The sequence below is a fragment of the Panthera onca genome, chromosome A2 (genome assembly GCF_046562875.1).
Source record: "Panthera onca isolate mPanOnc1 chromosome A2, mPanOnc1 haplotype 2, whole genome shotgun sequence".
In the NCBI taxonomy this organism is placed as follows: Eukaryota; Metazoa; Chordata; class Mammalia; order Carnivora; family Felidae; genus Panthera; species Panthera onca.
The window spans coordinates 10,127,641-10,154,352 of NC_138340.1; the positions used below are offsets into that span (position 1 = coordinate 10,127,641).

At 53.6% G+C, this 26,712-nt stretch overlaps 2 long non-coding RNA genes across 2 annotated transcripts in view; one reads left to right on the forward strand and one right to left on the reverse strand.

Moving 5' to 3' along the window:
- Nucleotides 1–10,067: 10,067 nt before the first annotated feature.
- LOC132679780 (uncharacterized) overlaps nt 10,068–26,712 on the reverse strand; it is a 31,308-nt gene continuing 14,663 nt past the window's right edge. Inside the window, exon 3 of the long non-coding RNA XR_009610323.3 lies at nt 10,068–10,617. This is a non-coding gene — a long non-coding RNA (uncharacterized LOC132679780). The remainder of the gene's footprint in view (nt 10,618–26,712) is intronic.
- On the forward strand, nt 14,855–16,064 carry LOC132679779 (uncharacterized). The gene is made up of 3 exons (XR_009610322.3): nt 14,855–14,940; nt 15,259–15,379; nt 15,938–16,064. It is a non-coding gene; the product is annotated as an uncharacterized LOC132679779 (long non-coding RNA).

Consider the following 26,712-nt stretch of genomic DNA (forward strand, 5'->3'; position numbering starts at 1 on the left):
GCAAGCGAGCCGTCTGTCTCTTTCACCTCCCCGCGCCGTCCTGCACCGCCCCCCGGAGGTCCCCAGCGCGAATGAGCTTCAGTCACCCACAGTGGTAACGGGCTCCATAACACGCCCGTCAGTCACCAGCTGTGTTCCATCTGTCTCCCTTCCCTGCCCCCCTGCTGGTGTTTCCCCGGGTCACCACCTAAATAAACGACTTGCTTTTGAATCCTTATCTCAGGCTCTGCTTCCCAGAAGCCCAACCCAAACCCTAGTTGTCAAGCAGCTACTCTGTGCAGGGGAACAAAGAGGGTGGTTTCTACTCTTGGGGACCTCACAGGGTAGCTGTAGAGGAGAGAGCCCACAAATAAGGAAGTGAGCGATATGTATGATTTAAAGACGGGAAGAGAAGGAAAAAAAAAAATACGGTAGAACGTGGTGGTTTTAAAACATGTCCACCAGGGGCACCTGGGTGGCTCCGTGGGTTAAGCGTCCGACTTCGGCTCAGGTCATGATCTCACGGTCTGTGAGTTCGAGCCCCGCGTCGGGCTCTGTGCTGACAGCTCAGAGCCTGGAGCCTGCTTCAGATTCTGTGTCTCCCTCTCTCTGACCCTCCCCCATTCATGCTCTGTCTCTCTCTGTCTCAAAAATAAATAAACATTAAAAAAAAATTTAAAAAAAAAACAAAAAACAAAACATGTCCACCCAGGGGCGCCTGGGTGGCTCCGTTGGTTGAGCGTCAGACTCCTGATTTCGGCTCGGGTCACGATCTCATGGTTCGTGAGCTCGAGCCCCGCATCGGGCTCCTCGCTATCAATGTGGAGCCTGCTTGGGATTCCCTCTCTCCCTCTCCCTCTCTCTTTCTCTAATAAATAAACTAAAAATAAAATAAAATAAAATAAAATAAAATATGTCCACCTGCCCCCATTTTGCCCATGTGCGAAGGTGGCCAGAAGGTACAAACTTGCAGATAGCATATAAGCCCTGGGTATGGAATGTCCAGCACGGTGACTCTAGGTAGCAATACTGCGCTGTATATTTGAAAATTGCTAAGAGAGTAGATCTTAAAAGTTCTCATCACACGGAAAAAAACTGGTATCACGTGTGGTGATGGGTCTTAACTAGATTTATTGTGGTGATCATTATATGTATGTAGTGTAATAACATATAATATATATATATATATATATATATATATATATATAATCGTTATGTTGCACACTTAAAATACAATGCTCTACGTCAATTAGATCACCATAAAAAGAATTTTAAAATATGAGGTGCCTGGGGGGCTCAGTCCGTTAAACGCCTGACTCTTGATTTGGGCTCAGGTCGTAATCCCATGGTTCGTGAGTTCGAGCCGCCCGTAGGGCTCCACACTCACAGTGCAGAGCCTGCTTGGGATTCTCTCTCTGTCCCTCTCGCGCTTGCTCTTTCTCTCTCTCTCAAAATAAATACATAAACTTAAAAAAAAAAGTTTATAAAATAAATACGTCCACAAATTCTTTGATATTCTTTCTTGCAAGAAACAGAGCCCCGTCTACCTCCATCTGGAGTGTGGCTGGGTTAAGGAACCATCGTCTGACGGATAGAGTGTGACACAGGCGACAGAACGAGGCAGAGCCTCAGCTCCCTCGGATCCCTTGCTGTAGGGGAAGCCAGCTTTCATGTTGTGAGGCTAATAAAAATTAGCCCTGGGGGTAACTGAGGAAGAAGGTTCCAAGGAGAAGGAATGACCTGTGCAAAGGCCCTGAGGCAGGAGCACGCCTTGGTATTCAAAGAACAGTGATGAGGCTAACATGGCCAGAGTGGCGGGGGCAGAGGAGACATGGGGGCCAGAGAGGTCAGATGTGGTGCAGCAGTTGTCAGTGAGGGACACTATCACCCCTCAGGTTGAGGGTAGAAATGTGCAAGAGTTTGGTGCGGTCACAATGCCTGGGATTGCTTGTGACATTTGGATATGGCAGCGGGGACACACAACATCCTGCACTGTGACAACCAGTCACATGTCACGAAGAACTACCCTGCCCAACATGCCCAGATCGAGACATCAGAGAATTATGAAAATCTTTTAAAAGATTTCTCTGTGTAGGGACACCTGGGTGGCTCAGACACTTAAGCGTCCGACTGTTGATTTTGGTTCAGGTCATGATCTCAGGGTCAGGAGATCAAGCCCCATGTCAGGCTCTGTGCTGACAATGAAGAACCTGCTTAGGATTCTCTCTCTCCCTCTCTCTCTGCGCCTCCCCTGCTCATTCCTTTCTCTCTCTCTCTCTCTCAAAATAAGTAAATAAACATTTTAAAAATTCTCTATGAAAAAAAAAAAAGATTTCTCTGCGTAGAGTAGAATGCAGAGTCAGCTACCTTTTTTTGTAGATGGGGGCAGAAAAATATATTCATATTTGTCCAGACTTGCATAAAGACACTATGGAAAGATATATCTGATTCTGGTAATAATGCATATCTGTTGGCAGCTTGCAAACTGGGCCAGTGGGGCCTGGAGTAAGAAGGGGGACCTTCTGGGGCACCTGGGTGGCTAAGTCAGTTAAGCGTCCGACTCCTGACTTTGGCTCAGCTCATGATCTCGTGGTTTGTGAGATCGAGCCCCACATCAGGCTGTGTGCTGACAGCACGGAGCCTGCCTGGGATTCTGTCTCTCCCTCTCTCTGCCCTTCCCCTGCTTGTGTTCTCTCTCTCTCTTTCTCAAAATAAATAAACTTAAAAAAAAAAAGTAAAAAGGGGACCTGTCAAAGAACACCTCTTTGTGTATTTACATTTTTTTTTTTTGAACGTGTGAATGTGCTACTGATCAGACAAATAATTAGAAATCGAAAAGGATCACCTTGGCCACTGAGGGGGGGCATTTGGAGAGGCAAGGCTGGGGTGACAGGAGTGTCATCTGATTTGAAACAGGAGTTGGAATCACGGGGGCGGGGGAAGGTTGACTTGGAGCTCACAGGGAGTGGGGTTCAGTTCTAAGACTGCATTCGAGCTGGTGTGTGAGTAGCTGGGTCGGCCTCCTAGGAAGACGACCGTCTCTGACAGCTTGGGCTGCTGTAACGAAATACCATAGATGCAGGAGGGGCCGGGAGGGGGGTGGCTTAAACAGCAGACACTCCTTTCTCACGGTCCTGGAGGCTGGGAAGTCCCAGATCAACGTCTGGGCAGATTCAGTCCCTCGTGGCAGCTCTCTTCCTGGCTGACAGCTTACACCTTCTGTGTTCTCACGTGTTCTCATGTGGCAGAGGAAGAGAGAGGAGAGAGGGAGGGCAGGCACAGAGGAGTTCTGGTCTCTTTCTTGTCTTTCTTTCTTAAAAAAAAATTTTTTTTTAATTTTTAAAAATTAATTAATTGTTGAGAGAGAGCTCGAGTGAACGAGGTGCAGAGAGAGAGGGAGAGAGAGTGTAGATCCTGGAGTGGGGCTCGAACTCACGAACTGTGAGATCATGACCTGAGCCGAAGTCAGATGCTTAACCGACTGAGCCACCCAGGCGCCCCTCTTTTCTTATGTTTGTTTATTTATTTATTTGTAAGAGAGAGCAAGAGAGAGAGCACGAGCAGGGAAGGGGCAGAGAGAGAGAGACTGAGAGAGACAGAATCCCAAGCAGGCTCCAAGCTGTCAGCACAGAGCCTGATGTGGGGCTCAAACTCACGAACCATAAGATCATGACCTGAGCCGGAACCAAGAGCTGAGTGCTTAGCCACTTAACCCGACTGGGCCCCCCAGGCATCCCCCCACCTTTCCTAAGAACATTAATCCCATCATGAGGGCCCCACCCTCACGATCGCCTCTAAACCCAATCCCGGGTTAGGGCTTCAACACGTGAATGTGGGGAGACCTCAAACATTCGGTCCATAGCGCCTACCTGGAAGCAGAACCTGAGGCAGGGACTCAGATGCCCGTGATGTGGGGGGCAGGACTCTCAGGAGAGAAGAGAGCGAGGGAAGCAGGACGGACAGATGGATGGGCTCAGCCAGGACGTGGGTTCAGCTGGATCTAACCCCAGCCTGATCCCACGGGAGCTCTGGAGCGTGAACTGCATCATATGGTTGTGACAAGTTGGGGGGGTGGGGGCTGGCCTTTAGCACCCCCAGATCGGACCGCGATTGGCTGCGGGCTGTACCTGGGGGGAGGGAGCAGCCCCCTGGCATCTCCAGAGGAGGGGGCTCCCAGCACAAGACGTGCTCCAGAGAAGGGGCAGGTGTCAGTCCTTGGCAGCTAATGGCCGAACCCGAAGCGGGTGGAAGACAGTTGCTCTGGCCCCGGAAAGGGGATGTGGTCCGGGTGGGGGCACCCGCAGGGTCTCCCGCGGCGGCCACCGGCCACGTACGGCCAGGGGAGGCCCGGCCCCATCCTTCGTCTTATTTTTATTTAGCAAACGCCGATCTGTCATCTGTAGCCAGGCACTATTCTTAGAGCCGCACACGTTTCAATCCTCACAACGACCTCCGAAGCGAGCACTGGTTTTACCGCTACCCTGGACTGCGGTCTCAGGGAGCCTCCCCCTGAGCCCCACCCCCCCCTGCCCGGGGCCCACGGAGCCCCTCGCCCCTGCCAGCCGCCCCCATCCATCCATCTTGCGGCCCCGAGCCCCCAGCTCTCACGGCCTCCGCTTGGCAAATCCTTCTTCCCGCTCTTAATTGATTCTTAATCTGCAGCCTTGGGGCAGCGCTGCTGAGAAGGCAGGTGGAAATCATTTCCTTCAGCGCCAGCCGAGCTCCGGGCATCTGAGGGGAGCCCCCCGCCCCACCCCCCGTTGCTCACAGACCTGGGCCCGCAGTCCCCACTGACCCTCATCCCATTCGCCCTCTGCTTCGCCCGCTTGCTCTCCTTTCCCAAGGATTTAGGGGGAGAATGTGGCAAAAGGAAAGCCCCCCTCCCCTGCCAAAGACCAGAGCCTTCTGGGGGCACTGGGAGACGGTGAAGGGCTGGCATCATGGTGCCCATTCGAGGCCCACGTGTGCCCTGAGCCCAGAGGTTCTCACAGGGGCGGTTCTGCCCCCCCTCCAGGGGCAATTTGGCTATGTCTGGAGACATATTTAGTTGTCATGACTCAGGGCAGGGGGGGGGGGGGGGAGGGTGCTATGGGTATCCGGTGAGTGAGTGGAGGCCAGAAAGGCCACTCAACATCCTTCGGAGCGTAGGACGGCCCGCCACAGAGAAGGATCTGGGCCCACCGTCACCCATATCCCTGCTGAGAACTGCCCTGTACTTCCAGCTCCTTCCTGCTGGGGGTGCAGCCTCGGTGGGGGAGATGCCAGGACATCAGAGACATTTTGTAGCTTCCCTGGACGACCCTGTTGGGCAGCCAGGACCGAGAACCACCCCCCAGCAGAGGGTCTGCTCTCAGTCCCCTCCCTCTTCCTCTCTGGGCGCCTGAGTTTGTCAACTGGGGGGCGGAAGAATGTTCTGGAAACCCCTCCACAGCCCCAGGCTCCCATCCCCCTTCGCACCCCCCTGTGGGCTCTCCGGGCCACCCCCACACCCCCCAACCCAAAGAGCAGTGGAAGCCCCCCACCCCACCCCCCACCAGAAGGGCACAGGAAGGGCCTCCAGGGAGCAGAGGGCTCCGGGGTGGCCCAGCCCTCTGACCCTCCTGCCGGGCAGGGGAGATGGCGGACAAGGTGGGCCGTCCCCGGACCCTGACGTGTGAAGTCCAAACACACAGAAGAAGGGGGTACGAGGCTGGACGGAGGGAGGGCTAACCCTCAGGAGAAGGGGGTGAATGTAGAGAAGGGGCTGGGGCAGTGGATGGGCCCCGACGGAGGGTGGCCAAAGCCCGGGTGCATGTGGGGCAAACAGGTCACCTGTGCCCCAAACACACCCTCGCCCGGTGACACCCCTTCCCGTGTGTTTAAATTCCCACACAGCCGCACGCACACTCACGCCCTCACGTGCCCTCAAATTTCACACACTTACATGGCCTCCTATCCCATGGCAGCTTCACACACACACACACACACACACACACACACACACACACGTGAGGTTAGTGTCTGTCCCTCCGGGATGGAGCGCAGTGCAGACAGGGATGTTTATCTTGCTCACCTGGTGCCCAACACAGAGTGGACACACGGGAGGTGCTCAGTCACACACGTCCTCACTCCCACATGGTCACACACAGTCACGAGGGTCCCCCACACTCGCACAGACACACGCAGGCGCCCTCCCCCCGCCACCCCTCTGCCAAAGCCACCCTAAGACTCTGTAAATGTCACCTGCTGTCTGCTCTGGTCCAGGCAGGCCAGGGCGGGAGGGGGCAGTGGGCCGGGCGCTGGCCCTCCGCTCCCCACAGGCACCCCGAATCTCTCTGCTTTAGGGCTGCGCAGATTTAAAGCGAGAGCCGCCCTCCTGAAACCAGGAACCCCCCCCCCCCCCTGCCATCCCCAGCACCACAGGGGCCTGGGAGGCAGGCCCAGCAGCCTCAGGCCTGGAGGGGTCCTTTGTCACTGTTAGTTCGATTCATTTTGCATACTTGATTGAGTGCCTCCGGTGTGTCTAACCCCCTCGCTGGGGGGACCCAGCCCTCCATTTTTCTTCCTTTCAGCCAGGAATGTCTTCTGAGTGGGCTTTACCCCATCCCCCAGCCCCCGCTAGGGAGTACCGTGGGCATTTTAATCCCATTCTCCACCGCAGAGACTTTGCTGGGAAACAGCTAATTATATCCCTCCCCCAAAGACAGTCTGGTGGGGCTTGGGTGGCGTTGGGTGAGCACGCCCTGCGTCCACAGCTGGTGGCCCGCGGGCCAGCGCACAGAAATTTCTATATATTTCTAATTCCACAGCAATACTTTGATTAGAGAGCCGAGGTGTTGTGTACGACCTCAGGGACCTCATTATTTTTCTAACTCAAATAAATACGGCATTCAGAAAGCAGGGAGGGGCGGAGGGGGTGGAGGAAAGAAAAGTCGCAGGAAACCTCATCTATAAAAAGAATTCAGGCCTTAATGAGCTTTTAAAACTTGCCAACCCCTCTCCCCCCTCCTCAATCTATAAACAGAAGACATGGCTTCTGGCTTCAGCCCCGGATTTGGGGGGAGGGCAGGGTGGGCACAGCAGGCTGGGGACTCAGCTGGGTGTCTAAGATTTTGGGGAGGGGGGCTACCTTACTTCATCCTTGTGTGTCTGGAAATTCTTTCTAAAAGAGCTTCCGCCAGGAGGGGCTGGGGTGAGGAGATGGGGAAACTAAGTCCGGGCAGAGCAAAGGAAGTCTGGACCACTGGATGCATTTTCAGCACCCTCCCTAATCTACTTTCAAGCTGGGGCAGACAAGCTTTGGGTCTGCCCCAGGCTGTGGGGAGTCGGCGGGGGGGGGGGGGGGGGGGGGGTTGCTACCCTCAATGGCTCTGACATTGGGATGGGTGTGGACAGAGTGAGGTGGTGACCACAGAGCTCCCTGAAGGGCAGGGTGACCTCCGAGTCACTGCCCATGTCGCCTCTCTAACAGGAGCAGGGAAGCTGCCCAGAGCAGGCAGCAAAGCCAATTTTAGGTGAAAGATGAGTTCAATGAGCAGAAATGAGCTTGGAGCTGAGAAATTTCTGCATGACGAAAATTCTGGGAGCAGGGTAGACCCAGGGCAGTGGGCAAGGGCCTTAGGAAGGACTCAGGGGTCTGGGAGGGGAGGGGGAGCTGTAAGAAAAAAGATTCAAGGCACCCAGGGGACTGATGGGGGAGAGACAGGAGGGCAGAGAGGGGGCTTTCCCCTGTCCCTCACTTTCTCCCTACCCCCCCCCTCTCCTGCTGCTGTTTTCTTCATGACACCTGATATGTGTTGGTCTTCTGCCTCCTCCACCAGACTGGCCTCCTGCCTCACCTGAGGGCAAGGGGCTTTGTTTATCTTGAAATGTAGGCAGGAAGATGTCAGCCAAGGATGGGGCCACCCTCAGGGCGTAAGCACCCCTGGGCTGGTAAACCCAGTTGGGATTTGCTGTGTTTGCCAATTTCCCAGACATAAATTTCCCCACCTTGGTCAATTTCAAGTTGCAGAGGTGATAATCAGCGAAGGGGTAAGGCCAGTGCTATAGGCTGAATGTTTGTGTCCCCTCAGAATTCAGATGTTGAACTCCTACCCCCCAAAGGGAGGGTATTAAGAGGTGGGGGCTTTGGGGTGATTAGGTCATGAGGATAGAAGCTCATGAATGAGATAGGCGTTCAAATAAAAGGGACCCCTGAGAGCTCCCATGCCCCTTCTGCCCTGTGAGGACACAGCGAGAGGATGGCCATTTAGGAACCAGGGAGAGAGCTCTTACCAGGCACCTTGATCTTGCATTTCCAGCTCCCAGAACTTTGGGAAATAAATGCTTATTGGTTTTTTTGTTTTGTTTTATATATTTTTTTAAATTTTTTTTTTAACGTTTATTTATTTTTGAGACAGAGAGAGACAGAGCATGAACAGGGGAGGGTCAGAGAGAGGGAGACACAGAATCTGAAATAGGCTCCAGGCTCTGAGCTGTCAGCACAGAGCCCGACGCGGGGCTTGAACTCACGGACCGAGAGATCATGACCTGAGCCGAAGTTGGCTGCTTAACCGACTGAGCCACCCAGGCGCCCCTGTTTTATATTTTTTTAATATTTATTTATTTTTGAGACAGAGAGAGAGACAGAGCATGAGTGGGGGGAGGGGCAAAGAGAGAGCGAGACACAGAATCCAAAGCAGGCTCCAGGCTCCAGGCTGTCAGCACAGAGCCTGACATGGGGCTCGAACCCACGAACCATGAGACTATGACCTGAGCCGAAGTCGGACGCTCAACCGACTGAGCCACCCAGGCGCCCCTAAATGTTTACTGTTAATAAGCCACCCAGTCCATGAGGCTTTGTCACAGCAGCCTGAACACACAGAGACGGGAGCGTGAGGGGGTGTGCACAGGGGTGTGAGCTGCGGGGCGCAAGGGAAACTGGCCCCGGGCGAGGGGACCTGATCTGTAGTGTATGCCAGTTTCCATGGTGTAAGTTTCCCCAGCTTGGTGGATTTCGAGCCGTGAACGGTGACGTCACTGAGTCCTAGGCTAGCAAGAGATGTGCAGAATGGGCCTCTGCGAGCCTGTGTGACCCAGCCCAAAGACACCACTGCGTGCCATTGCCTGGCCTGGCGGTGGCCCTTTTCCAAATTTGGCTCAGGAAGGAGAGAGGAGGAGAAGGCGAAAGAGCAGGCCTTCCCTCCCTCCTTCTGGTCCAGGGTCACGCTCGCTGTTCCCTCAGCCTGGCATGCTCTTCCCCCAGATAATACCTGGGCCTTCCCCTCCCGATCCGGGTGGCCCTCATCCCACCCTGGCCCTGCCCCCTACGCTCCCAGCACCCTCCAAGCCCACCCGTGCAGGTTTCATGACGGCCATATCCCCACTTTATGAGTAGAGACGCTGAGGCACGGTGGGCGGGAGGGGTGGGTGAAGCAGGGATGAAGGGGCAGAGCCACAGGGTGACGGGCTGCTGAATCTGCATGCGTAACCGCTGGGTTCAGCAGTGCCCGCCCCGATTCTGTGATTCTCTCTGCCGCCGTTCGTGCTAAAGACCAGCGTGAGCACCCAGCTCCGCTGTCTGAGCGCGGCCAGGTCACTTGCTGTCTCTGGGCCTCAGTTTTCCCATCTGCGAAACGGGAGCCCACTGGCACCAGCACCACCCCCTGATGCGGTGTTGTGTGCCTTCGAGTGGAGAACGCTTGATTCGCGGAGCTCTAGAGCAGGGTTTCTTGGCCTTGGCGGGACTGACGTTCGGGGCTGGGTCAGCGTTCGTTGCAGGCCCTGCCCCCGTCCTTGCAGGCCGCTTTGCAGTATCCCTGGCCACCGCCCGCTAGATGTTCATACAACCCATGCCCCAAATTGCGACAACCAAAAATGTCTCCAGACATTGCCTACTACCCCCTGGGCGGGGGACATAACTGCCCCCTATTGGGAAACACCGCTGTAGATTTGCGGTTTTCCGCCCCGTCTACGCGTTCGAATCACCCAGGGAAGTTGGAAAACTCCCTAAAGCCAGCCTCAACCAATAACTTCAGACTCTCTAGGGCTGGGGTCAAGGGTCATCACTGTCAAGGCTCCCCAGGTGATCCACGTGTCCAGCCAAGGCTGAGACCAGTGACGGGTGACAGGTGGCACAGCCAAAGGGAACAATGGAGGAAGGCCCGGCCACCGTGTGGGTCACCTCCAGGGAGAGGAGCGAAGGGTGAGAGGTGGCCGCAGGGCTACTGGGAGCCACAGGAACTGTTACTCTCCCCTTTCGGCTCAGGCTGTCACAACAGAGTATCATAGACTGTGTGCCTTATAAACAACAGATATGTAAACAAATAACAGATTCGCAACTCACAGTTCTGGAGGCTGGAAGTCCAAGGTCATAGGTGCTGGCAGATTCCGTTCCCGCTGAGGGCTTTCTTCCCGGCTGGCAGACGGCTGCCTTCTCACCGCGTCCTCACCTGGCCATGCCTCTGTGTGTGTGAAGAGTGAGCAAGAGATCTCTGGTCTCTCTTCCTGTTCTTATAAGGACACCAGTTCTGGGTGGTTTCTGTGGTCGAGCGTCAGACTTCTGCTCAGGTCACAATCTCGAGGTTCGTGAGTTCAAGCCCCACACCAGGCTCGCTGCTGGCAGTGCGGAGTCTCCTTCGGATCCTCTGTCCGTCCGCTCTCTGCCTCCCCAGCTTGCGTCTTTCAAAAGAAAAAAAAAAAAAAAAAAAAGGACACCAGTTCACCAGTTCTACCAGGGCTCCACCCTTAATGTAACTTTAATTATCTCCTTAAAGGCTCCCTCTCCACATACAGTCACGTTGGGGGATTAGGGCTTCGACACAGGAATTTTGCAGGGACACGGTTCACTCCGCACCGAGGCGAATGGAAGAATATTCAGGACACAGCCAGGCTGTGAGCTTCTCAGTGTCATATGGGCACACAGACCCTTTGTGAACGTGGGCTCTCCATTCACCTGCAGACAAAGGGCAGGAGGGCTGAGTGGGGCCTGTGGGGGCTGTAATGGCTCATGAGGAATGAGAGATAAAGAGAGGACGGCTGTCAGAGACCCACCCAAAGTGTGACTCATGCAGGACACTGTCCCCAGAGCCAAAGACCCCTCCTGACACAGGTTTCCAGCAGCTGCCGAAGGGACGAGGGAGCCCCAGCGGACGGGGCCCATGCCAGGCTCTCTGGCTCTCTAAGTCCACACTCGGTGGACAAAAGAGGAATACTTTCTGGTTCCACACTTGGGCAGGAAGAGGCTTTCCCATCCCTGAAAAATTCCCCCCGAAGCTGGGAAGATGTAAAAGGCACGCAGATGTGACGGGTTCAGGGCAGGAACGGTCGCACACAGCTCGGCTCAAGGAGGGGGACGCCCAGGCCCCCACCCTGTAAGAAACCTGAAGCTGCTAGCCCCGCCCCGCCCCGCCCCCTGGGGCATGCAACATCATAGCATCTGGCGTCCTCCCCGTTTTTGTTTTAATATTCATTCATCTTTGAGAGAGAGAAAGAGAGAGAGAGAGAGAGAGAGAGAGTGCAAAGCAGGGGAGCAAGGGGCAGAGAGAATCCAAAGGGGGCTCTGCAGCCCAGTGCAGGGCTCGAACTCACGAACTGTGAGATCATGACCTGAGCCAAAGTCAGACACTTAACCGACTGAGGCACCCAGGGGCCCCTACCATGTTCACCATTTTTAAGTGGTGGCCCTAAGGCACATTCACACTGCTGTGCGGTCATCAGGGCCGTCCGTCTCCAGAACCCTATCCAACTTGTAAATCTGAAACTCTGTCCCCCTTAAACACTAGCTCTCCATTCTGCCTCCCGCCAGCCGCTGACCCCCAACACCCTACTTTTCTGTCTCCATAATTTTTATACAGTAAGTCCTCATACAACTGGAATCACAAGTATTTGTCCTTTGGTGTCTGGCTTATTTCACTGAGCACAACGTCCTCAGGGCTCATCCGTGTTATAGCACACGTCAGAATCCCCTTCCTTTTTAAGGCTGAATCGCATTCCCTTGTATGAATACCCCACATTCTGTTTACCCATTCATGTGTTGAAGGCCACTTGGGTCGCTTCCACACTTCGGTTATTGTGAATGACACAGCTTGTAAGGAGGGCGCCCGCCTGGCTCGGTCAGACCAGCACGTGACTCTTGATCTCGGGGTCGTGAGTTCAAGCCCCATGCTGGGTGTCGAGATTTCTAAAAGTAAATAAATAAACTCTTTTTTAAAAAAAGTAATGCTGCCGTGAACATGGGTGTGCAAATATCTCTTCAACACCCGGCTCTCAATTGTTGAGGGGTACATACCGAGAAGTGTGATCGCTAAATCAGTTGTAGGTATGCCTTTAAATCCAGTGAGGCCTGGGGTGCCTGGGTGGCTCAGTCAGTTAAGCGTCCGACTTTGGCTCAGGTCATGATCTCATGATCTCATGATCTCACAGTTTGTGAGTTCGAGCCCTGCATGGGGCCCTGTGCTGACAGCTCAGAGCCTGGAACCTGCTTTGGATTCTGTGTCTCCCTCTCTCTCTGCCCCTCTCCCCACTTGCACAAAAAAATAAAAATAAAAATAAAATAATAATAATCCAGTGTGGCCTACTGTGTGCCCAGAGTGCCTCAGTTCAAGACTGAGGGCATGGGACGCCTGGGTGGCTCAGTCGGTTAAGCGTCCGACTTCGGCTCAGGTCGTGATCTCACGGTTCGTGGGTTCGAGCCCTGCGTCGGGTTCTGTGCTGACAGCTCAGAGCCTGGAGCCTGTTTCAGATTCTGTGTCTCCCTCTTTCTCTGACCCTCCCCTGTTCATGCTCTCTCTCTCTCTCTCTCTCTCTGTCTCAAAAATAAATAAACGTTAAAAAAAATTAAAAAAAAAAAAAAGACTGAGGGCAGAGCAATGAACAAAACGGACAGAGGTCCCTGTCCTCCAAGAGCCAGAGGCGCTGCGGGGAAAGGCAGGCAATGAATCAGTTAAATAAAATCCAAGGTGATAAGTTCCACAAGGAAAATAAAGCAGGGGAGGTGAATGGGCAGTGCTGGCATGGGGGTGCAGATTTAATGGGGTGGCCAGGGAAGGCCTCACGCAGGAAGGAAGTGACTTTTGAGCAAAGACCTGAAGGAAGTAAGAGAGTTGGATTAGTTATCTACTGCTGCATAAGCAATTACCCCAAAATCTAGAGGCTTGAAACAACATGGATGATCTTACGGGTCTGTGGGTCAAGAATCTGGGTGCCGCTCAGCTGGTCGTCTAGCCCAGGGTCTCTCCAGAGGGTGCAGTCAAGGCTCCCCTGGGGGGGTGTGGCCATCTCAAGGCTCCCCCGGGGGGGTGTGGTCATCTCAAGGCTCCCCTGGGGGGGTGTGGTCATCTCAAGGCTCCCCCTGGGGTGTGGCCATCTCAAGGCTCCCCCGGGGGGGTGTGGTCATCTCAAGGCTCCCCTGGGGGGTGTGGTCATCTCAAGGCTCCCCCTGGGGTGTGGTCATCTCAAGGGTCCCCTGGGGTGTGGTCATCTCAAGGCTCCCCCTGGGGTGTGTTCATCTCAAGGCTCCGCCCGGGGTGTGGTCAGCTTGCAAGCACACACAGGGGGCTGTTGGCAAAATTCCGTTCCTCCCTGGCTATTAGCTGAAGGCTACTCTCTGTTCTTTGCCACCTAGACCCCTCCACAGGACGGCTCACATCTTGGTCACTGGCTTCATCAGGGCAGGCAAGTGAGAAGAAAAGAGGGAATGCTAGTAACGGGGACAGCCCAGCAGGACAGAAGTCACAGTCTTATAACCTAATCTTGAAAATGACACACCACCCACTTTGGCCACATCCTATAGGTTAGAAGTGAGTGGTCCAGCCCTCCCTCAAGAGGAGGAAAGTACACAAGGGCATGAAGACCAAGAGGCAGGAACCATGGGAGACCATCTTTGATGTTGCCTACCACAGGAACTAGGCAGATATCTGGGGGAAGGGCAGAGGGAATAGCCTGTGCGTGCAAAGGTCCTGAGGCAAGAACAAGCTTGGAGTGTGGTCAGGACAAGAGGGACAGTGTGGGTGGAGCATGGACTGTGGAAAGGGAGGAGTAGAACAGGAAGGCTGACATTTTCTCTGAGAACAATAAGAAGCCACTGGACTATTTCAAGGCAGGTCACAATGTCATGCGATTTCATTTTGAGAAGTTTCATATGATACTTACAGAAGTAATAGGTGCCTGGGATTTGCTTTAAAATAGTCCATAAATGGGGCACCTGAGTGGCTCAGTCGGTTGAATGTCTGACTTCGGCTCAGGTCATACTCTCACGTTCGTGAGTTTGAGCCCCGCGTCGGGCTCTGTGCCGACAGCTCAGAGCCTGGAGCCTGCTTCGGATTCTGTATCTCTCTCTCTCTCCCCCTCCCCTGCTCATGCTCTGCCTCTCTCTGTCTCTCAAAAATAAATAAATGTTAAAAAAAAATTTTTTTAAATAGTCCTTAAATAAAATAAAATAAAATAGTCCATAACAAGAAAAAAAAGTTGGGAGGTAAAAGGTGAAACAAGATGGGCAAGACGAGGATTATCACTCAAATCATAGGAGGTTTTCACACGCTTCTATTTTTGCAAGTGTGTGAAGTTTTTCTATAATAAAAAAGGAAGTAATAACACATCATGTATCTGGTTTCGGGGGGGGGGGGGTGACAACAGTGGGGGATCCTGGGCGGAAGCGGGCCAGACGTGACTGCCAGAGTCCAGGCTAAAAGCCGTCAACATGGCCAAAACTGGATGCTGACAACACCAAGTGTTGACAGGACAGTGGAGGGACTAGAACTCTCTCATCCGCCGCTGCTGGGTGTGAAACAGTTTGCCACAGGCCTTCGGTCTCATGAAGTCGTGCGCTTCACACACAGCCCAGCGACCCCACTCCCGGACGTTTACCCGAGAGGAACGAACACATAACGTCTGCGCAAAGACAGATCTGTTGGCAAACGTTCGCGGCGGCTTCGCTGTGATCTCCAAACCGCTGGAAACACCCCAAACGTCCACCAGCAGGGGGGCACAGATGAACAAGCCGAGGTCCGTTCACCCCGCGGCCTGCCGGGCAGCAGTGAAGGAGGCAAATCTGACAATGTTTGGGGCCGAGAAGCGGCGGGCCCGGCGAAAGAGGCCACCCTGCGCGGTCCCAGGGGCACGAAGTTCTCCAAAAGGCTAGACTAAGCCGCAGCGATAGAAATCAGAGCAGTGATTGGGGCGGCGCAGAGAGAGGGCTGGGACACCTCTGGGACCTTCTGGATGCAAAGGGCGCAGACTCCGTGGCCTGCGGCCGCCGGGCCCACGCACCTGTCGAGGCGCGCAGGCGTGGGAACCCAGCGGCTGTAAACGGTCTCTCGCCAGGGAAGGTGATGCCAACCCCGGTGTGAAGGCGGCGGTGTCAGCAGTGGGATTCCGATTTCAGCTCTGAGGCAGAGTCCACAGGCCGTGCAGGCGCCCCTTGCAAGCCCCTGGCCGCCCCCAGGTAGGGGCGGGGCGGGGCGGGGCGGGGGAAGCCCAGACCTCCGACCCGCCGGGACGCGCTGGCTGGCGGGTCTAAAAGCTTCCCTGCAGCGGCCCAGGCGGTCGATAGCAGACACCCCGGCTCCCTCCGTCCCGCCTGCCGGGCAGCCCGGCCCCTTCCCGCCAGCCCAGCCCGCCGGGGGTGGGGGGGGGGTGAAGGGGGTGGGGGCGGCCGGGTGGAGCCCCGCGCCTGGCGCTCGTCCCCCTCCCGCACGCCCCTCCTTCTCCACCCCTGACACTTACCCTTGTCCCGGAGGCTGGAGGCGGGGGTGGGGGTGGGGGGCACCAGCCATCCCCGCAGGGGGCTGCCGGGGGACGCCCCTGCCTGTGCCCACTTTTCCCCCCATTGAAGAGGCCCCGGGAGCCCAGATGGCTCCGTGAAAGGTAGGAGCTGTCTTCCCTCGCCCCGGGCCGAATAAATCTTTGACTTAGAGCCACGTCTTCGGGGGGGCCATTCAGGCTTGGGTTCATTCATTCATTCACCAAATATTTATTGCGCGTCTAATCCCCCCTGCCCTAGTGGAGTGGACATCCTAGACCGGCACGGGACAACGGATACGACGAAGCCACAGATAAGGGCACATGGGTAACTTAAAATTCCCCAGCATCCACGTTTTCAAAAGTGGAAAATAAATAGATGCAATTAATTGTAATCCTGTATTTTATTTAACCCCATCTAGGCAAACTATCACCCATCCAACATGCAAATCAATAGAAAAAAAATGAGTAATGAGCTATTTTACATCCTTTTGTCCGTACTAAGTCTTAGAAATCCGGTACGTTTTCCCTTGGAGCAGCCCTCAATTCGGGCTGGTCGTTTTGAAGCACTCAGTAGGTACATGTAGCCGGTGGTGACTACGTGGGCTGGCACAGGCCAGGAGGATGGCAGGGGGCAGGAGCATGATCTGATTGTTAAGAAAGATCCCTTTGGCTGCTGTGTTAAAATAAATGGGGAAGAGGCCGTGACTTACCTTGAAATGCGCTAAGAAATGAGGCGCCCGGATAAAACAAGCTATTCATTAGCGCCAAAAAGAAACAAGCTATCAGGTGAAAAGACAGGGCAGAACCTTAAATGTATATTGCTAAGTGAAAGAAGCCAATCTGAAAAGCCTAGGTACCATGTGATTCCCACTCTATGACATTCTGGAAAAGGCAAAAGTCTGGAGACAGTAAAAACACCAGTGCTCGGCGGGGGGGCTGGGAAGGATGAACAGGTGGGGCACAGAGGATTTTTAGGGCAGTGAAAATACCCTGTGTGTGTGACGATAATGGTGGACAGAGGTCATTCTCCATTTGTCCAAAGCCACAAAACGCACAGCACCCAGAGTGAACTGTAAGGTAAGTTATGGACTTGAGTGGTTAGGAAGGGTCAGTGTGGGTTCATCAATTGCAACAAATGTACCCTCAGGTGGGGATGGTGATGACGGGGGAGGCTGTGCATCGGCAGGGACAGAGGGCACACAGGAAATATCTGTGCTTTTGCCGCAAGTTCGCTGTGAACCTAAAACCGCTCTAAAGGCAATTAAATTCTTAATTCACAAAAATGTTAATGAGGTGGGTGGATAGATGGAGAGAAGGACAGATAATGACAAATCAAGCCAGATGTCAACTGTAGACGCCAAGTGATGGGTGTTCACCAGACAATTCTTTCCATTTGTCTGTACATTTGACATTTACGCTAAATCGTGGGAGAATAGAGTGTATTCATTTCCTGTGGCTGCTGTCACAAACGGCCTCAGACTAGGGGGCTCACCACAACAGGATTCTTATTCTCTCAAAGTTCTGGAGGCCAGAAGTCTGAAATCAAGGTGTCTTCGGGGCCACGTCCATCGAAGGCCGTAGGGGAGGATCCTTCCAGGCCTCTTCTGGCTCCTGGGGGTCCCGTGTGCCCTGGCTTGTGGCCCCATCATCCCGATCTCTGCCTGTCTCTCTTCACACGGCCTTTCCCCTCTTGTTTTTTAATTTTTTTTTTAACGTTTATTTATTTTTGAGAGAGAGACAGAGCGTGAGCAGGGGAGGGGCAGAGAGAGAGGGAGACACAGAAACTGAAACAGGCTCCAAGATCCGAGCTGTCAGCACAGAGCCCGACGCGGGGCTCGAACTCACAAACCACAAGATCATGATGTGAACTGGCATCCGAGGCTCAACCGACTGAGCCATCCAGGTGTCCTGGCCTTTTCTTCTTCTGTCTCTTATAAGAACACTTGCCAGTGGATTAGGCTCACCTGTATAATCCAGGATGCTCTTATATTGTTCCTATCTTAATTCTGCAAAGACCCTATTTTCAAATAAGACCACATTCACCGGGCGCCTGGGTGGCTCAGTCGGTTAAGCAGTTAAGCGTCAGAATCCTGACTTCAGCTCCGGTCATGATGTCACAGTTCATGAATTCGAGCCCCCCATCGGGCTCTGCACTGACAGAATGGAGCCTGCTTGGGATTGTCTCTCCTTCTCTCTCTGCCCCGTGCCTTCTCTCTCTCTCTCTCTCAAACGTAAATAAATAAACTTAAAAAAAAAAAAGACCACATTCACATGATCCAAGGGTTAGGACTTGGACATATCTTTTTGGAGGCACAATTCAACCCACAACCCATGAGGCCACGTCTCACGAATCAGCCGTGGGACCCCAGCACGTGGCACAGCCTCTCTGAGCCCGTGTCAGTGGCACACAGTAGGTGCTCAATAAACAGAAGCTATTGTTTCCATCATCCCCAGGGCCTCTCCTGGCAGGTGGTCCACTTGTAAGCAGCCTCTGGGAGCCAGACTTCATGTTGCCAGAGCATCAGGAACAGGGTCTGGTGCCATCTGGAGGAGAGGGCAGTGTCCTAGTGGATGGCCCAGGCTCTGGCATCGGAAGGACAAGGGTTTAAATCCCGGTCTCACCACCCGAAAAACATGGTGACCTTGGGCAGGTGGCTTTGAACCTCTGAGCTTCAATTTCCTCATTTGTAATGGGAGAGGGATGCCGTTCATTTACTTAGCAAATATTTACTGAGTATCTACTATATGCCAGGAGCTGAGCGTGAAGGGTGGGGATAGCGTCGAACAAGAGGGACGAGGTCTGTCCTCAGCAGGGAGCTGAGTGATAAAAACAAGAACTGTGCTATTTAGAGAATTTAAATGAGCTGATGGGTTGCTGTAAACAGGTCAGAAGAGAGGGCTTCCCGGAGGAGGTGATATTAACTGGAGCCTAAATGACAAGAAGGAGCTGGCTATGTGAGAACCATCGGGAAGGGCGTTCCAGGCAGAGGGAAAGGCCAACGACGGCAGTCTTGGTTCCAAGGCTGGGATGATGGACTCAGTCATTTTTTCATCCACTTATCCGTCCAACAAATGCGTGTTCAGCACTGCTCACTGTCCGCAGACAGAGCCATGAGCGAAGAAGAAAGAGTTCCTGGCCCACGGCGAAATACTCAGTAAATGTCAGCAACTACTGATGGTCAGGATATTTGGGGATTTCTCGGAATCCCTCCTTCTCAGCGCGCTTCCCTGAGGGAAACACCTCTGCCCAAGACCTTCCCTCCGTAGTAAAAATGGCTTCCCTGTTTTTATTTTGGTTGTAAGAGGACGCGTACCAGGGACAAAGAAAGAGAAATACCTGGGTTCTCACTTCGTCGAAGAAAAGTATGGTTAGCTCAAAGGGCATCTTTCTGGATGTTTCTCTGGGCGTGCAGGCGTGCGTGTGCACACACACACAGGTATGCACACACACGTGCACACAGGCCTACGGACACCTACATATGTGCACATGCTGGCAGCCATGCATACACAATGCACACACAGAAGCATGCAAACACGAGTGCATTCACACCCACAGATGCTTGTGGACCCGTGCACTCGTGCATGCAAACACACGTGCAAACACGTGCATGTACACGGGACCAGGGTTAGGGTGAAGTGAGGCCGATCTTTGAAACCAGGGCCAGTCCTGGCTGTATTTGAAAATGTGGTGCTTTGGGGCGCCTGGGGGGCTCAGTCGGTTCAGCGTCCGACTTGGGCTCAGGTCATGATCTCATGGCTTCTGGGTTCGAGCCCCGCATCAGGCTCTGTGCTGATGGCTCAGAGCCTGGAGCCTGTTTCACATTCTGTGTCTCCCTCTCTCTCTGACCCTCCCCCGTTCATGCTCTGTCTCTCTCTGTCTCAGAAATAAATAAACGTTAAAAAAATTTTTTTTGGGGGGCGCCTGGGGGGCTCAGTCGGTTAAGCGGCCGACTTCGGCTCGGGTCATGATCTCACGGTCCGTGAGTTCGAGCCCCGCGTCGGGCTCTGTGCTGACGGCTCAGAGCCTGAAGCCTGTTTCACATTCTGTGTCTCCCTCTCTCTCTGCCCCTCCCCCATTCATGCTCTGTCTCTCTCTGTCTCAGAAATAAATAAACGTTAAAAAAATTTTTTTGGGGGGGCGCCTGGGGGGCTCAGTCGGTTAAGCGGCCGACTTCGGCTCGGGTCATGATCTCACGGTCCGTGAGTTCGAGCCCCGCGTCGGGCTCTGTGCTGACGGCTCAGAGCCTGGAGCCTGTTTCAGATTCTGTGTCTCCCTCTCTCTGACCCTCCCCCGTTCATGCTCTGTCTCTCTCTGTGTCAAAAATAAATAAACGTTAAAAAAAATTTAAAAAATTTTTTTTTTAAATTTTTAAAAAATTTATCTTGATGGTGGAGTTTTCTGACACCCCCTTAGACTTTGCTCCTCACTTGCCACTCCTTCATCTCAACCCTGGTGTGCACACACACGTATACACGCTCACATACCTGCGTGCACACGCCTGTATGCACACGCTTATGCACACATGTGCACGGGTTCACACACACACGCCACAACCCACTAACGGGTGTGAAGTCGAACCAGTTAGTCAGAACCATCAGTCATCCTGCCCCCCCCCACCCACAGTCCTTTCTCCCAGTCGCTACATAGGAGTCCAGTGACATCAACCAGAGCCTTGAAGAGAAAAATACTGTATTTGTGAGAACGACCTGCCTTTCAAAATGGAACAGAAGAGAATAGAAAATATCAGAACTCAGTGCACAGAAATAGGATAAATATACTCCGGGAAACTTTTCTTCAGTTCTGAACCGGGGTAAGACTGCCTTGCGTTGTGAAAAATTAACGCTCTGATGCATGGTCAAAATGCTTGAAATATGTGGCTACATATGACGTTTGAAACCTTTGTTCTTTTTGTTCCTCTCTCTTCTTTTTTTGAAGTCCCATGTTTATTATGGCATACCCCAAAACTGAACCCAGCTGGGTCCCTGAATATCTGTTTGGAAGAAATTCAGCAGTCACTTGGTATTTGAGAAGCCTGTGTTTAGGTTTTATATGAAGTATATCTAAATTCGTACAATGTTCAAACAATTGATATTTTCACGCATATCTGTTATAGCACCTACATTTAATTTAAAGATGTCTTATGTAAACCTTGAATATCACATATCGCATTTATCTGTATTCAACATTTACGTGTTAAATAGATAGCCATTATAGGGGCTCCTGGGTGGCTCAGTCGGTTAGGCGCCGACTTGGGCTCAGGTCACGATCTCGCAGTTCGTGGGTTCCAGCCCCGCGTCGGGCTCTGTGCCGACAGCTCGGAGCCTGCAGCCTGCTTCTGATTCTGTGTCTCCCTCTCTCTCTGCCCCTCCCCCACTCACACTCTGTGTGTGTCTCTCTCTCTCAACAATAAACACTAACAAATAATTTTTAAAAATATACGGCTGTTATTTCGTTTGCCGCGTGGGGTGTGAGGTCACACGATATTGACGAATGTACGTTTGCTCATTTTCATTTTCTGCTATTTATTTAATCAACCTCGTAGAGACGGTCACTTTCCTTGTCTTCCAGCTTTCCTTAAGGGTTTTCATCGTGGTGTAATAAGAGCGAGGCGCTGAGCATTTCATGGAGTCCTCACGATGTGCCCAATGCACAGGTGAGAACATGGGGGCTCTGGTGGCATTAATTTACGTGCCTGAGAGCACACAGCTCACAGATGGCAGCAGCAGGATTGGAACCCCAGCTGTCTGATTATGGGGCTCTTAACCAGCCTGCATGACACTTAGATCTTTGCATGTTCCCAGAAATGGACCTGCTGGGTCGGAGAGTTCACACAATTAAATGTTTAACACAAACATCTGGACCGCCCTCCATGAGGGTTGTATCATTCTACACTCCCATAAGGGTGCGCAGGTGTGCATCCCCCAAACTTCACACATGCTGATAAGCTTGACAAATAAAAATGAGTCTTTAGCGGATAAATTGTCAGATTGTGCATCCTTGCAAGGGGTTTGTTGACTTTGTATTATTCTTCTGTGAGCCTTTTATTTATGACCTGTGCCCATTTCACCCGTGGGATATTTGTCTTTTTCCTATTGATTCATAAGTGCTCTTTGTATATTAAGGTTCTTAGCGCTTTGTCTGCCATATACGTGGCCAAGAATCCACTTGACCTGGGACCACTTTGAAGGCCACACAGGTCTGTTTTGATTACCCATCTGGCCTCAATGAATGTTTTTGTTCTGACGTGTCTTTGCTGCAGGCTGTATTTTACTGGTGCCTCCAGAAGCAAAAGGGGAGACCCTGAAGTCTTATAAACCTCAGTCTTATCCAAACTGACATTTGAACAACACCTCAGCTTTCCATGGCAAGAAAGTTCAAGCCTAGGAGTCAGGAGCCCCAACTTTCTGCCCCAACTGCAATGACGGACTGGGCTGCTTCCTCCAGGTTCAGTCAGAGGTGTTGCGAATTCTGTCCCACCCAGGGCGGTCCAGCCACGCCCACCTCCTCCAAGCCACGCCCACCTCCTAGAGTAGAGCGGAAGTGGCAGACAGAAGAGGTATGAGTGGCATCTCCAGCATGGTCTGGGAGACTGTGTGACGGGCAGGCAGGCAGGAGGGGTCCCCGGCCTCCATGGCTGGCAACCCCTTGGTGCCCCCAGCACCCTCCAGATAAAGGAAAGAAGGCCCCGCCTCCTTGGGCCTGCCTACTTTTCTCACCCACTTTTTTTTTTTTTTTTTTTTTGACAATTTGGGTGGGAGTGGGACCAAGGTGTCGGTGTATTTTATTTTATTTTATTTTTAATGTTTACTTATTTTTGGGAGAGTGAGAGAGATAGAGTGCAAGCAGGGGAGGGGCAGAAAAAGAGAGGGAGACACAGAATCCCAAGCAGGCTCCAGGCTCTGAGCGGTCAGCCCAGAGCCCAATGTGGGGCTTGAACTCACGAACCTTGAGATCATGACCTGAGCCGAAGTCGAACGCTCAACCGACTGAGCCACCCAGGCGTCCCTATTTTGTCTCTAAAGTTTATTTATTTATTTTGAGTGAGAGAGGGAAAAATGAGTGCTGGAGGACCCCAGAGAGGGAGAGAGACAGAATCCCAAGCAGACTCCACACCCTCAGTGCGGAGCCTGATGAGGGGCTTAAACCCACAAACCCATGAGATCGTGACCTGAGCCAGATTAAGAGTCGGATGCCCAACTGACCGAGCCACCCGGGCGCCCCTCACCCACTTCTTCATATACTCTTATATCTGGCTTCTCTGTGCCCAGTTTTATTATCTGCAAAGTGGGGACAATGTGAATGATCACAAGAGTCAGCCTCCGTAAAGGGGTTGGAATGGTGCCTGGCACATAGTAGGTGCTCAGTAAACAATATCACTGTTTTAGTGTCACTGTTTGCTGTACTATTATTTCTTTTTATTTTAGAGAGAGAGAGAGTGCAAGCAGGGGAGGGGGGCCGAGGGAGAGAGAGAATCTTAAGCAGCCTCCCCACTCAGCATGTAGCCCGATGTGGGGGTTGAACTCACGACCCTGAGATCACGACCTGAGCTGAAGTCAAGAGTCGGACCCTCAAACCACTGGCGCCCCTGTTTATTGTAATAATTATTGAGGATTAGGTGTGGGATGGAAACACAGAGCCCTGGGGTACCTGGAACCCGTCTTTACCTGGCACCATCTGGGTGGACCCTGGGAGGGGGGGGACTGAGGCCCCACCAATGACCCTCCTTGTCCTCACCCAAATCCCTACCCCAGCCCCTCCAAGGCCCAGAGGGGCCCCCTGGGAAAGTGGCACCGTGGGGACTGCTGCCCAGCACAATTACCGTTTTCATCCTCATTAAACCACATTTTCATTCTAATTAGAGTTTCACTGCCTCCCAGAGAGAAGGGCCGATTACTTTTCAGCATCATTACCAGCCTCTCCCTCCCTCCCCACCCTGCCCAGGTGCCTGTTCCTTCCACACCGGCCAGCCTCCATATCTCCCTCTCTCTCTCCTCCTCTCTCTCTCCCCCTCTCTCTCTCCTCCTCTCTCATTCCTCCCCCCCCTCCTCCCTCTCTCTCTCCTCCTCTCTCATTCCTCCCCCCTCCTTCTCTCTCTCCTCCCTCTCTCTTCTCCCTCCCTCTCTCTCTTCTCCCTCTCTCCCTCTTTCTCTGTCTTCTCCCTCTCTCTCTCCCCCTTTCCCTCTCTCTCTCCTCTCTCTCTCCTCTCTCTCTCCCCCTTTCCCTCTCTCTCTCCTCTCTCTCTCCTCCCTCTCTCTCTTCTCCCTCCCTCTCTCTCTCCTCCCTCTCTCCCTCTTTCTCTGTCTTCTCCCTCTCTCTCTCCCCCTTTCCCTCTCTCTCTCCTCTCTCTCTCCTCCCTCTCTCTCTTCTCCCTCCCTCTCTCTCTCCTCCCTCTTTCTCTGTCTTCTCCCTCTCTCTCTCCCCCTTTCCCTCTCTCTCTCCTCTCTCTCTCCTCCCTCTCTCTCTCCTTCCTCCCTCTTACTCTGTCTTCTCCCTCTCTCTCTCCCTCCCCTTTCCCTCACTCTCTCTCCTCTCTCTCTCCTCACCACCCTCCCTCCCTCTCTTCACTAGAGACTAGCATGGTTTATTCATGAGTCTCCTACTGGGTGCTGAGCTGGGTGTCAGGGACCTTGACCTACTGCACTGTCACCTTACCCCTGGCCGCTCTAACTCATCTTTTTCCTTCCACACACACCCCTCCGGGTACACCCTGTGATTTATTTGGTCTGTTTATCACCTACCTTCACTCTCCCAGAATGTCAGCATCCGCCCATATCCCCACGGCACTCCTGGGAGCAGACCCCCTTCCTCCAACAGCCAGCCCCCCCCCCAAACCCCCACAGCCGGACCGTTCCCAGGGCCAGTGGAAAGTTCTGGAGAACAAACGCAGTGTCGGAGCGGCCCTTGCCCGGTGAGACTGATGGGAGTGCTGGATAAATACCCCAGCTCCCTCGCCCCCTGGTGGGAAAGCTCTGAGGGTGTGCTCACCCTGGTGTCTCAGTGTCCCCAGTCCCCAGCGGGGGACTGAGCCCCACCTGTCAGCAGTAGAGACTTGTGAGCACGCCTTCCCCGACAGCCCTCCCTTCCCTCCCCCTCTCTCCCCTTCCCGTGCTTCCTGGGGTCCACGGAAGAGTCATTTTAACCAGGCCGCAGCCTCCCTGGGCAGCTGTGACCCACATGTGAAACAGGCTCTTGGGGTGCTCCCTTTCGGAGGGGTGGTAAACTTCCTGGCACTTCTGGGGGGCTGCTTCGCCCCATTTAGTGCACCGGCCCTCTCCCATCCGCTCCCTTTCTGGCAGAAGCTGCTCTCGAGCATGAAGGTGGGAGCCGGGATGTTTCTGGCAGGCTTGTTGGCCACCGTGCGGAGCGGGAAACGACCCGTGGTCCACGGACAAAGGATGAGGAAATCTTAGCCACGGTGCCGGGGGCACCACGCAGCTTTGGAAAACGGGACAGATGCCTGCTGTAGGATTTTAGGGCTGACCAAGCGAAGTGCCATAAAACCAGGTGGCTGCAAACAAGAGAAATCGATTCTCCCATAGTTCTGGAGGCCAGAAGTCTGGAACCGGATGTGGGCCGGGCTGGCTCAGAGGGAGAATCGGTCCCAGGCCTCCCTCCCTCCCGGCCAGGGGCTGCAGCCCGGGTGTTCCTTGGCCTCTGGCCACATCTCTCCTCTCTCAGCCTCTGTCTTCGCGTGGCCTTCTCCGCGTTCCTGTCTCCACTTTTTTTTTTTTTCTTTTTAATACATTTTTTTTAACGTTTATTCAATTTTGAGAGACAGAGAGAGACAGAGTGTAGGCAGGGGAGGGGCAGAGAGAGAGAGGGAGGGAGACACAGAATCCAAAGCAGGCTCCAGGCTCTGAGCCGTCAGCGCAGAGCCCGAGGCGGGGCTCGAACCCACGCACCGCGAGATCACGACCTGAGCTGAAATCAGACACTTAACCCACTGAGCCACCCAAGTGCCCTTGTCTTCTTCCAACCAGGACACCAGCTGTACTGGATTCAGGGCCCACCCTAATCCAGGATGACCTACCTCTGACTTAACTAACTACACCTGCAGAGACCCTATTTCCAGATAAGGTCACCTTCCCAGGTACCGGAGGTGAGGACCTGGGCATATTTTTCGTGGAGACGTAAGTCAGCCCGCCCCAGTGCCCCGGCACTAATCATTCCCTTAAGGTGACCAGACTTGGCCTCCCGCCCTCAACCCCACACCCCCACGCTCTAACGCAGCCACAGAAGGCGTCCTCTCTCCGCGTTTCAGCCACCAGTCGTCACGACCTCACAGCGTGTTCAGCCCTGTCCTGAGCATTTTAGGGGCATTATCTTATTCAGCTTTCGCAACAATTCTGTGAAGTCCATACCGTGTCGGTCCCGTTTGACAGATGTGGAGACTGATACCCAGGTACACCGAATCCCAATTCCAGGTCACTCGGCTGGTAAGCGGCAGAGCTGGCCCCCGGGGCCTTTTGTCACAACTGTGGCTCCTGGTTATGACTCCCGTAACCATGGTGACAGTGTGCACCTGCCATGAAATGCACACACGGCCATTTATTTTTTCCATCAGCCGTTGGAAATCACACTCATGTCATGAACGAGGAGACCAAGGGTAAGTAACTTGGCCAAGGGCACACGGTAGGTGAGCAGATGTGAGCTGAATGTGCGGCCTTTCGGGGAACCATGGACTCCAACCCCTGGCAGACGGGGTGAGGGTACCCTCCGGCCCAGGCGCTGCTCTGCCTCCATGGGGCCACACAGGGCCTCCTGCCTCTGGGGGTTGGGCCTGGGAGCAGCAGCCCTGACCCGTTAAGGGGGCACAAGTGGTACCATCCATGGGTCCCGCTCTCAGAGCATGCCGGGATCCCGCAGCCAGGGCACAGCCGACCTTGCCCACCTCGGGGCCCAACTCAGGCTCCAACAGCCACACACCAAGGACCCAAGTCAGCCTCTAGGCCCTTCGGAGCTTGGGGATTTACAAGCAGCTCCCTCACCCCTCAGGGGTTATTAATTAATGCTAATTAATATCTGTGTTCACA